This window comes from Ceratotherium simum, chromosome 10 (genome assembly GCF_057802395.1).
Source record: "Ceratotherium simum simum isolate JZ-2026a chromosome 10, ASM5780239v1, whole genome shotgun sequence".
Classification (NCBI taxonomy): Eukaryota; Metazoa; Chordata; class Mammalia; order Perissodactyla; family Rhinocerotidae; genus Ceratotherium; species Ceratotherium simum.
In genome coordinates this window covers 67,795,723-67,806,107 of record NC_141909.1, presented here as the reverse complement: position 1 = coordinate 67,806,107, position 10,385 = coordinate 67,795,723, and the positions used below count along the sequence as shown (strand labels likewise).

The 10,385-nt window shown below is 42.0% G+C and overlaps 2 pseudogenes; one reads left to right on the top strand and one right to left on the bottom strand.

Annotated features, from left to right (window-relative positions):
* Positions 1 to 2,411: 2,411 nt before the first annotated feature.
* Positions 2,412 to 3,129, top strand: LOC147916165 (glyceraldehyde-3-phosphate dehydrogenase pseudogene; annotated as a pseudogene).
* A 5,840-nt stretch (positions 3,130 to 8,969) lies between these two features.
* Positions 8,970 to 10,005, bottom strand: LOC147916164 (uncharacterized; annotated as a pseudogene).
* Between the last annotated feature and the right edge of the window lie 380 nt (positions 10,006 to 10,385).

The window sequence follows — 10,385 nt, the reverse complement described above, 5'->3', positions numbered from 1 at the left end:
AAAATCTGGGCCGCCCTGTGGCTTAGCGGTTAAGTGTGGGCGCTCCGCTACTGGCGGCCCGGTTCGGATCCCAGGCGCGCACCGACGCACTGCTTCTCCGGCCATGCTGAGGCCGCGTCCCACATACAGCAACTAGAAGGATGTGCAACTATGACGTACAACTATCTACTGGGGCTTTGGGGAGAAAAAGGGGAAAAAAAAAAAAAGGAGGAGGATTGGCAATAGATGTTAGCTCAGAGCCGGTCTTCCTCAGCAAAAAGAGGAGGATTAGCATGGAAGTTAGCTCAGGGCTGATCTTCCCCACAAAAAACAAACAAACAAACAAACAAACAAAAAAGTGTACAAAATCAGAAATAAATACTTAGAAAGGAGTTGTAGTTTTATTCTGTGATTTTTTAACGAGAGGCAATTTACCAGCCATCATGCATCTCTTATCTCATTTAAAAATAACACAAACTATCATTTTACTAATGTATTATGCCTGACCAAAACATATTTTGTTTTATCTACACTTTGGGTAGCATTTAAGTGTTGTACTGGGAAACCTGTTTACAAGGATTAAACCCAAGATTAAATTTTTTAATGACTAGATGTGAGGATGTTCTCTTTCTGCATCACTTCTCACCCAACTTAGGATATAAAGTACAAATCTTACTGCAACAGAACAAAGCTGCTTAAGAATCAGAGTTGAGGGGCCAGCCCCTTGGCTGAGCGGTTAAGTGCACGTGCTCCGCTACTGGCAGCCCAGGTTCGGATCCCGGGCGCACACTGACGCACTGCTTCTCTGGCCATGCTGAGGCCGCGTCCCACATACAGCAACTAGAAGGATGTGCAACTATGACATATCTATGACATCTATGACATATCTATGACTATCTACCGGGGCTTTGGGGAAAAAAAAGGAGGAGGATTGGCAATAGATGTTAGCTCAGAGCCGGTCTTCCTCAGCAAAAAGAGGAGGATTAGCATGGATGTTAGCTCAGGGCTGATCTTCCTCACAAAAATAAATAAATAAATAAAAGAATCAGAGTTGATTTCAAAACTGATAAAATATACTGTTTTTTAAACTTAAAACAAAAGGATAGTATGGGAACTCAAAGTGATAATGTTAAACGCTAGACATAAATCTTCATTTCTTCATCAAATGTTTGAGGAAGTATAATCTATTGGGTAGAACCTCGTTATAAGTGATCTCTATTTTGTGAGAGACCCCAGGGAGGGGGCTGTTACCGCCATCATTTATACTCCTTTAAATTTTCAAGAATTATGCTTGACTTATGTAGGGCCTGGGCCTTGCTTGCTCAGCACAAGTCCACAAGCCCATTGCAGCCATGTGTCTTTCCGGCTCCCTTCTGGGCAGGACGCCCAGCTGCTGGGATTTGTAACAATGCAGGGCCTGGCCAGCCCAGATCTTACCTTATCTCACTTAAAGAACATCACGTCTTAAAGGGACACAGAGCCCCTCCACATGAGCTACTGTTCCTAGGAATGCTGGTCATACCAGAGACAGCCCCTCTTGGCAAGCACATAGCCTTTGTGTCCCCTGCCTATAAAAGCAATCCCCTCCATCCATAGTTGCGGGTGCACATTTCTGTCCAGTCGGCCGCCGCTGGATCTCCCTGTAATTAACTCCCAATAAACCTATATGTCTCGTTCACGGTCTCCGGGTCTTTTGTTTGGTCTCTCTGCAACCTATCCTGCACTGCTCGCCCAACTGAGCACGCGGCTAGACAGCTTACCTAAAAAATAATCAGGTTACTATTGAGAATAGTTCGTTCTCAGCTAAGCAATGACCAGCTAAGCAGGAAAGATCAAGGCATACAGCTTCAACTCCAAGTGCATAAGGCACAAGACAGAGGCAGTGAATCCCCCTGATATCAAGTCAGGCATTTTGGTCAGCGATGGGCAAGTTTGGGGAGGAATGGGATAGGCAGAAGAAAGGGTTGCAAGTCAGTCAGATTGGAATGGTGACCTGGTTCTGGCTGGTGCTCTCAGAATTTCCATAGGCCTATCCTGATGTGAACTTGAGCTTCTTGTTAGGCTCTTGAACTATATGAGAACACTTAGGAGAAGCTTGGCCAGACAAATCTTCCCAAGTGATAACCCTGTAATCCTATGCCTCAGCCACAAGCCCAACTCCATACCTGCCCTCTAGGCAAACTCTGCTCCTCATCCATCACTTGCCAATGAACCCATCATAGGGAGCAACTTCATGGAACGCATTAGTTATGTCCTATGTATATTAACCTAAAAATCTCTATTAAGCTTCACCCCTACCAACATCAAATGGGGGGGACGTTGGTGTGGAGTCCCCTGGTGTCTTCACTGTCTTTGAGAAGGCTGAGGTCACTTGAAGTTGAAGCCACAACAGTCCTCATCTTTACCACTTCTGCTGATCCTCCATATGTGCAATGGGAGCGAACTATGACAAACAGGAAAACTCTCTCAAGATTGTCAGCAATGCCATCTGAACCACCAATCACTTGGCCATCTTGCCCAAGATCATCCATGAAACTTTCACATCATGGAGGAACTCATAATCACAGTCCATGCCATCAATGCCACCCAGAGACTGTGGGTGTCCCCCCTGGAAAATCATGGTATGATGGTCATGGTGCTGCCCAGAGTATCATCCTTGTAACCAATGGCACTGCCAAGAGTCTGTCATGGATCAGACCTGCCATCTAGGGAAAACTGCTAAATCTGATGACATCAAGAATGTGGTGGAGCAGGTGCTGGAGGGTCCCTAAAGAGCGTCCTACACAACACTGAAGACTAGATAGTCTTTTGTGACTTTACCAGAGTCACCCACTTCTCTGCCTTGATGCAGGGCCTGCCACTGCCCTCAATGACCACTTTGTTAAGCTTATTTGTTAGTATGAATTTGACCACAGCAACCAGGTGGTAGACCTCATGGTCCACGTGGTTCCAAGGAGTAAGATTTCCCTGGAAAACAAGCCCAATAGTCTTGAGGTAGAGAGAGACTCTCAGCATCTGGGAAGTTCTTGCCTCACCTCTAGCCCCCAACACACTGAGCAACTCCCATCCCCAACACAGCTCCCATTCCAAGCCCCTGAAGAACGCTACCTTGTCGTGTACCATCGGCACAATCAATATCGTACACTGTAAGCTGAGGAAGGAAATCTACATGAGTTCCCCATTGAGAATCACATCTAAGCTCTTTAGTACGGCCTTTCCCTTCCTAATTGAGCTCTCAGATTATTTTTCTGTGCTCACCTCTAACCATTCATCCAACCCAATATCCTACACTTTAGCAATACTGGCCTATTTGCTGCATTTTATCAACTCTGTTTTAGTGAATACTGTTTCCTTTTCTTGAATATTCTTTCTCTGATCCTTGTGTACCTGATAAATGATAGATAACCTTGAAGTAATTGGTGTAACAGAATGTCAAAGAAGGAAGTCAGAAGGGGCTGTGTAGAAAGGTCTCGATAATGAAGAGTTAGCAGTACATTATTGCTCACTGATAAGCAAACCACTGAGCATTGTTGGTTGTGAAATAGCTAGACAAATGATGCTACCTAAGAAGTAGACCCAAATGTCACCTCTTCTCTGTTGCTTTCCCTAGACCCACTCCCCACCTCGCAATAAAATATCTTCCTGCTAGAATTATTTCCTCCTCTACTTTAATGAGAAAACCAGGGCCATCACTTATGAGTTCCTTCATTTCTAAGGTTCTATTGAAGAAATGAAGTTTCTTCATTTCTAAGATTTACTTAGAAGGATTCCACTTCTTCCAGCCTGTTCTCTGAGTCCTCCTTGTAACATTATATTCACCCCTCTCTCTTTAGTGGAGTCTTCCAGTCTATCCAGAAATATGCATAGATGCCCTACCCTAAATCACCTGACTTTAGTGCCCTTCTAGCTAACATCATATTTCCAACCTTTCACACCCAACACTTCCAGTGAGCAATGTACCCGTATTGCCGCCATTTTGTTATTAAGGCATTTCTCCACAGCCCCTTTTAGCTTCCTTCTTCACCTTCTTCACTGTTACCCCAGTTCTCTCAAGGTTATCTAATCAAAAAAAAAAAAATCAAGATATCAAATGCAGTAGCCTTATTTTCAGTTTCCGTTCAACACAGGTGCTCTATCCTAGCTCTTGAAATGCTCTCCTCCTAGCCTTGCAGGACACCACAACTCCCTTGTTTCCCTCCCACCTTTCCAAGCACACCCTTTCAGACTCTCACATGGATTCCTCTTCTCCTCCTCCTTCACCCTAGATGTGTCCTTGATTCTCTTCTCTTTTATTAGATATTTCACTTTCACAATTTTAACCATCATTCCTATGTAGATTAGTCCCATATGTAAGTCTTGACCTTTGAAAAGCAATTCAAAAGTTCATGTTGCAGTGGAGGTTGAGAAAGAGGGAAAAAAGAGCAATGATGTGTTGATCAGGCCAAGCCCTTCTGCCCCCTCTCCACCATGGCTGCTTCCATGGGAGAATCCCAGCCAGGCACTATGCAGTTTTAAGGTCTCTGTGCCTTCAATGCCCATCTGCCTCTCTACCTCCCCAAGCTGGCCAGGACCTGCTAGCCACCAAGGGGCTGCTGCAGTTCTCCAGGACAAACTGTTCTAACGAAGAGCCATAGACATAACTAACTTCAAGCAAAGATGCCTTTTATCCACTCTCATGAGATGGCAGTCAAATACGTTCAACATCCTGGTGGCTTTTAGTTCAGCCCCAAAAACAGAAGAGAAGCATTGAACACCACAGGTCTGGGAGAGAACCCAAAAACACCTGGACCATCCTTTCCAAGATCTCAAAATCTCAGAGAAACCAAGAGGAGAGGACCACAAGAGGAAAATCAATCTCATTTTTTTCCCTAGACTAATAATTTTTACATTTCTAATTACAATCCACAGCATTCACACCAAACTAAAGTGATTATCTCACTTGTCACCTTCACGAAATTTTTCATTCTACTTGAGATGACAGGAGAACAGCTTAGCAAAAATCAAACAGAAACCAAAACCACTAATTTCTCATTATCAGTTGAAGGAAGTTCATTTTTAATATAACCTCTATTCCCAAAACTCTGTTTAATGAAGAAACTAAAGTATTAAAGACATCAATCCTCACAGGCAAGGCTTTAGACCTTATAAAAAGTCTAGACATAATCAAAAAAGCCTACTATTAAAGGTTATATATGAGAGAGTGGAGGCGTTTGTCATTGTTGTGCACTCCAGGTGGACTCCAAATAGCATTTGGTTACATATCTGTGCACGTGTTCAATCTGTTTACTGATCTTAGACACCCTATGTTAACCACTATATTTATATTAACCTATTTTTTTTTTCAGATATCTTTGAGTGATGTGCAGAGGTATGGCTATCTTTCCAAACAACTTGTGTATAATATAATAGAAAGATTGTGCCCAAAACATTGGATAATTTGTTTTTGTTCCACTATTTTTCACCATACATGCACAAACTCAATTGGATTAACATACTCAAAACTTCTCAAAATAATAACTTTTTGTTTGTTTGTTTGTTTTTTGCTTGAGGAAGATTCGCCCTAAGCTAACATCTGTGCCAATCTTCCTCTATTTTGCATGTGGGTTGCCACCACGGCATGGCCACCAACGAGCGGTGTAGGTCCACACCCAGGAACCAAACCTGGGCTGCTGAAGCAGAAAGTGCCAAACTTAACCAGTAGGCCACTGGGCCAGCCCCAGTAACTTCATTTTTTTAATGTCTTAGTATTGCACATTACTGAATAGGATAGTGTGACAAGCAGAAGGCACAATTCCTGACATGGAGAAAGTTTTATTTGGATAGATAACCAATCTTAAGCAAATAATTAGGAGATAATTACACAATGATGGATTACATGTTATAAATCTTAACATAAGCAAGTACACTCTGACTTAGTACAAACACTCTAGAGTCATGGTCATGTTTTTGTCTCATTTACTTCTAATTCTTCATATTTTGTTGCTATTTTAAATGGCATATTTTATTTAATCATATTTTAAAAATATTATTTCTGGTGTATAGAATGCAATTTATTTTTTATAACGAATATATGTGTTCATTAAATATAATATGTTTATCTAGTGAGCTTGCTGATTTCTCTTAATTAAAATCACGTGCCTTGATTTTCTCTTTATTAATGTAGACAACCATTATCTATGAGTAATTATAACTTCATTCTTTCTTATCTTTACATCTTTTATATCATTTTCTGCGTTCTTATTTATTGACTGGGACCTCCAATTCAATGTTGAAAAGATGCTGTTATGGCGGGCATCCATGTCCCACCCTGATTTTGAAGGAGATGTTTCTAATGATTTACCAGTAAGAATGATATTTGCTGCAGGTTTTTGGTAGATACATTTTATCAGGTTAATGAAGTTCCCTTCTATTCCTAGTTTGCTAAGAGATTTAGCTTGAAAATATGTTGAAATTTATGCATTTTTTTAATCTATTGAGATGATCATATGTTTTCTTCATCAATCTTAATGTAGTGAATTAAAGTAATATATTTTCTTATATATAGGTACAAATTTCTGCAAAGATGATATAACTTAATTACTAGATATTACTTTTATATATACTGCATGATTCTATTTGATGATATTTTATTTAGAAATTTCACATTTATTTTCATTAGTATGATTAGTCTGTAACTTTTATATTTTCTGAATTGAGTATCAAGGTTTTACTAGGTCATAAAGTATTTAAATAATTTCTCCTCTTTTTCTATACTACGGAGCAGTTATCTATTTCTTGAATTATCTACTCCTTGAATGTGGTGAAAGATTTTACTTTAAAACTCTCTAGGCCTAATATTTATTTAGTGGGTAAAATTTTAACTATTTCTTTAAAGTTATAGGCATAGTCAAGGATTCCATTTCTTGAACTAGTTATGATAAATAATTATAAAAATTCTAATATATATTACAAAATGATATAATATACCAAAAATTATTTCTCACTTTCATTTAAATTTTCACATATTTTCACTATGGTCAATATTCATCCCTGTTCCACTTAAGAAAAAAAGTATGACCTTTAACTGTTGGGTTCAGGAGTTTATATTTATTTATTAAATCTAGTTTGTTAATTTTGCTAAGATTTTCTCTACACTTAACAATTTTTTTCTGATTTATCTAAAAATTACTGTGAGAAGTATGTTAAGATCCCCCACTCTAAAGGCCGATTGCTCGTATCTCTTGGTAATTCTGTCAAGTTTTTGTTTTATATATTATAAAGACATGTTATTAGTTGAATACAAGGTGTGGAGAGGGGGCCAATGTGTGGATGACCAATCTTTTGCTGAAGAGATTTGGCATGTGATTCATGGATCCAATCAACCATCTCAACAGAAGCCAAGAATAGAGATGAGGTTACCCAGGAAAGATCTATAGTGGAGCTTCTTGTTTAATAGTATGACTCCTCATGATATATACCACAGGCCCACAGGATTTTTAAGACTATTATACCAGCAGAAACATTGCTAACTAAAAGGGAAAGAGACCTGATGAAATGAAAGAAGGTTGTCAGACTCCCAAAATTCTACAAGCAGGAAATGTAGCTACACAGCTACAAACATGTGCTACCACTTAAGAAAAAGAAAGAATGACTCCAAGGGCAGAGCTACAAATACAGACACAGAAGCCAGAGAAGCAGGAGACCACAGAGGAGCCCACATACCCTCTGTGGGCCCAGAAGGTGGAACCTTGAGCCACAGAGAATATTCTCAGGCCTTGAAACCTAATAGGATTAACCCTCCAAAACCCTCCTGGGTTTTGAACTTACTTGGGACCAATGACCCCTTTATTCCTTCCAATTTCTCCATTTTGGATTGGGGAACTATCCTATGCCTGTCCCACCATTGTGTTTTAGAAGCAGATAATACGTTTTCTAGTTCACAGGTCAACAGATGGAGAGAATTTTGATTCATGATGGATCATATCCCGAGTCTTACCCATATCTGATTTAGATGAAGAGATTTTGGACTTTTTGAGTTAATGTTATTTAGATGAGATTTAGGGTTTAGAGTTGATGCAGGCATGAGTTAAGACTTTGAGGGATGTTGGAATAGGATGAACGTATTTTGCACATGGGACAGACATGAATTTTGGGGGGCCAGAGGCTGGACTATGGTGGATTGGATACTGTCCCCTCCCAGAAGACATGTCCAACTCCTAATCCCCAGTACTTATAACTGTGACCTTATTTGAAAATAGAGTCTTTGCCAACATAATTAAGTTACACATTTCAGGATGAGATCATCCTGATTTAGAGTAGACCCTAAAACTAATGGCCGGTGTCCTTACAAGAGGAAGGAGAGGGAGGTTTGACACAGAGACACAGGGGAAGACAACATGAAGGTGAAGGCAGAGATTGGAGTAATGGGTCTACAAGCTAAGGAATGCCAAGAATTGCTGGCAGTCACCAGAAGCTAGGCGAGAGGCATGGGACAGATTCCCCCTCAAAGGCTCCAGATGGACCCAACCCTGCCGACATTTGATTTTGGACTTCTGGTCCTCAGAACTGTGAGAGAATAAATTTCTGTTGTTTTAAGTTACTTAGTTTGTGGTAATTTGTTATAGCAGCCCTACAAAACTAATATACTTAGTATATTTTTCCATTGTTTTATCATCTGTGTTCCTATTTTTTTCAGATATGTCTCTGATAAACAGCATAGAACTGATGGATTTATTTATTTTGATGGCTTTGGTGCATTTTATTGGTTTTCTTCACAATCCTTCTACAAAAGAGCAAAGTTAAAAACCAAGTCCCTGGCAAGAGATTGAGAACGCTTCCTCTTTCCTGAGAGCCCTCCACCCCTCCGCATGTTCCCTAGCTGTGTCAACGTTGCATTTCATGGGGGTAGAGGGCTTGCTACTTTCATCCCCAACTAGGCCCCAAAAGAGAAAAGACTTACCACCTAGCAACCCCTCCCCCTCAGCCCTGTCCCCCACATGTTGATCCTCTGGTTACAGCAGGCTATGATAAGTTCTGTTGGGATCCAGTAGGAGTTCTGAACCCAAGAAGGCCATGGCCAGGGCACAGTCTGTGAAGAACACTTTGTCCTCCAACTTAGCACCCCTTAAGAACACTGCTGGGCCCAGCACTTCACTTCCAAAGGCCAGCTGCACACTCTCAGGCAAGGTAGAACCAGAGCTCACAGGCTTAGCTGAGAGCTGGTGCAGGTAAATGCAGTCAGACTTGAAGGGGCAGTGGCCATTCCCCCACATGAAGAACTGGCATTGAATCTGGCTGATCTGAGCCTTGAAGTTCCTGACGAGTTGCTCCTTCTCTGCCCCCTTGCTCACCTAGAATTTGTCGGGGATGATGTACTGGAATGGATGTGGCACTGGGCAGAGGCCTTGATGACATCCAGCAGGAAGTCCTGTGGGCTCTCCTGCCAGGTGCCCAGGCAGCCCAGGAAGTGGGCATGGGTGCAGTTGGGCAGGATACCAAAGATCCACTTGGCCTCTGGCTTGTCCCATACCTTGTCCATGCCGGTGCCACATACGACATCCCTCCTGTCCTGCTCCCTATCAAGGCCCAGACTCTGAAGTGGGGCCATGAAGAACAGCTGTGATCACCGTCAGCAGATGATGGAGACAGGGACTTTCAGGAACTGCCACCAACCTCCTCAGCCTTGCTGGCCAGCTCCTCCAGGCCAGGCTCCATGTCCTGGCAGGCCCCAGCCCAGCCCCAACCCATAGCTGCAGAGGGCAGCTAGGTAGGCCCAGAGTCCTTGTAGGTCAGCCCCAAGTGAGGCCCTAGCAGGGCGACAAATGGCTCCAAATGGTGGGGTCTCCACTCCAAGTGACCAGGGGCTGTGGGTGCTGATAGCTGTATCAATGTCTGTGGAAGCAGAAGTCTTGCTGGACGTATATGCAGACCTGGAAAATCTTCCTGTCATGAGCAAAGCGACACTTGACCCCTAGTGACAGGCCCCGGGCAGGAGTGGGGGCTGCTCTCCCCACCATGGCCTCTGCCATCCAGCCCTGCAGAGTCCATCCCAGATGCAGCCCCTAGTGAGAATCCTGATTTCATAATCTAATTTGACACTCTCCTTTAAGTGGCAAGTTTGGTCCATTTATATCTATTTTTATTGCGATACAATTGAAAATATTTCTATTGTCCTATTTTGTGTTTTCTATATGTCCTGCTATTTTTATGCTTTTTCTCTCCCTTCCTTTTTGTCTTTTGATTGATTCCATTTTTTGTCCTACTCTTTAGGGCACTAGTCTCTGCTCTGGGTGTCCATTAGAATCACCAAGAGCTTTTCAAAACACACTTATTGACCAGGCCCTACTCCAGTCCAATTGAATAAAAATCTCTGGAGATGGATCCCAGCATCTATACTCCACTTTTTTTCTTTAAGTACAGTAGTCCCC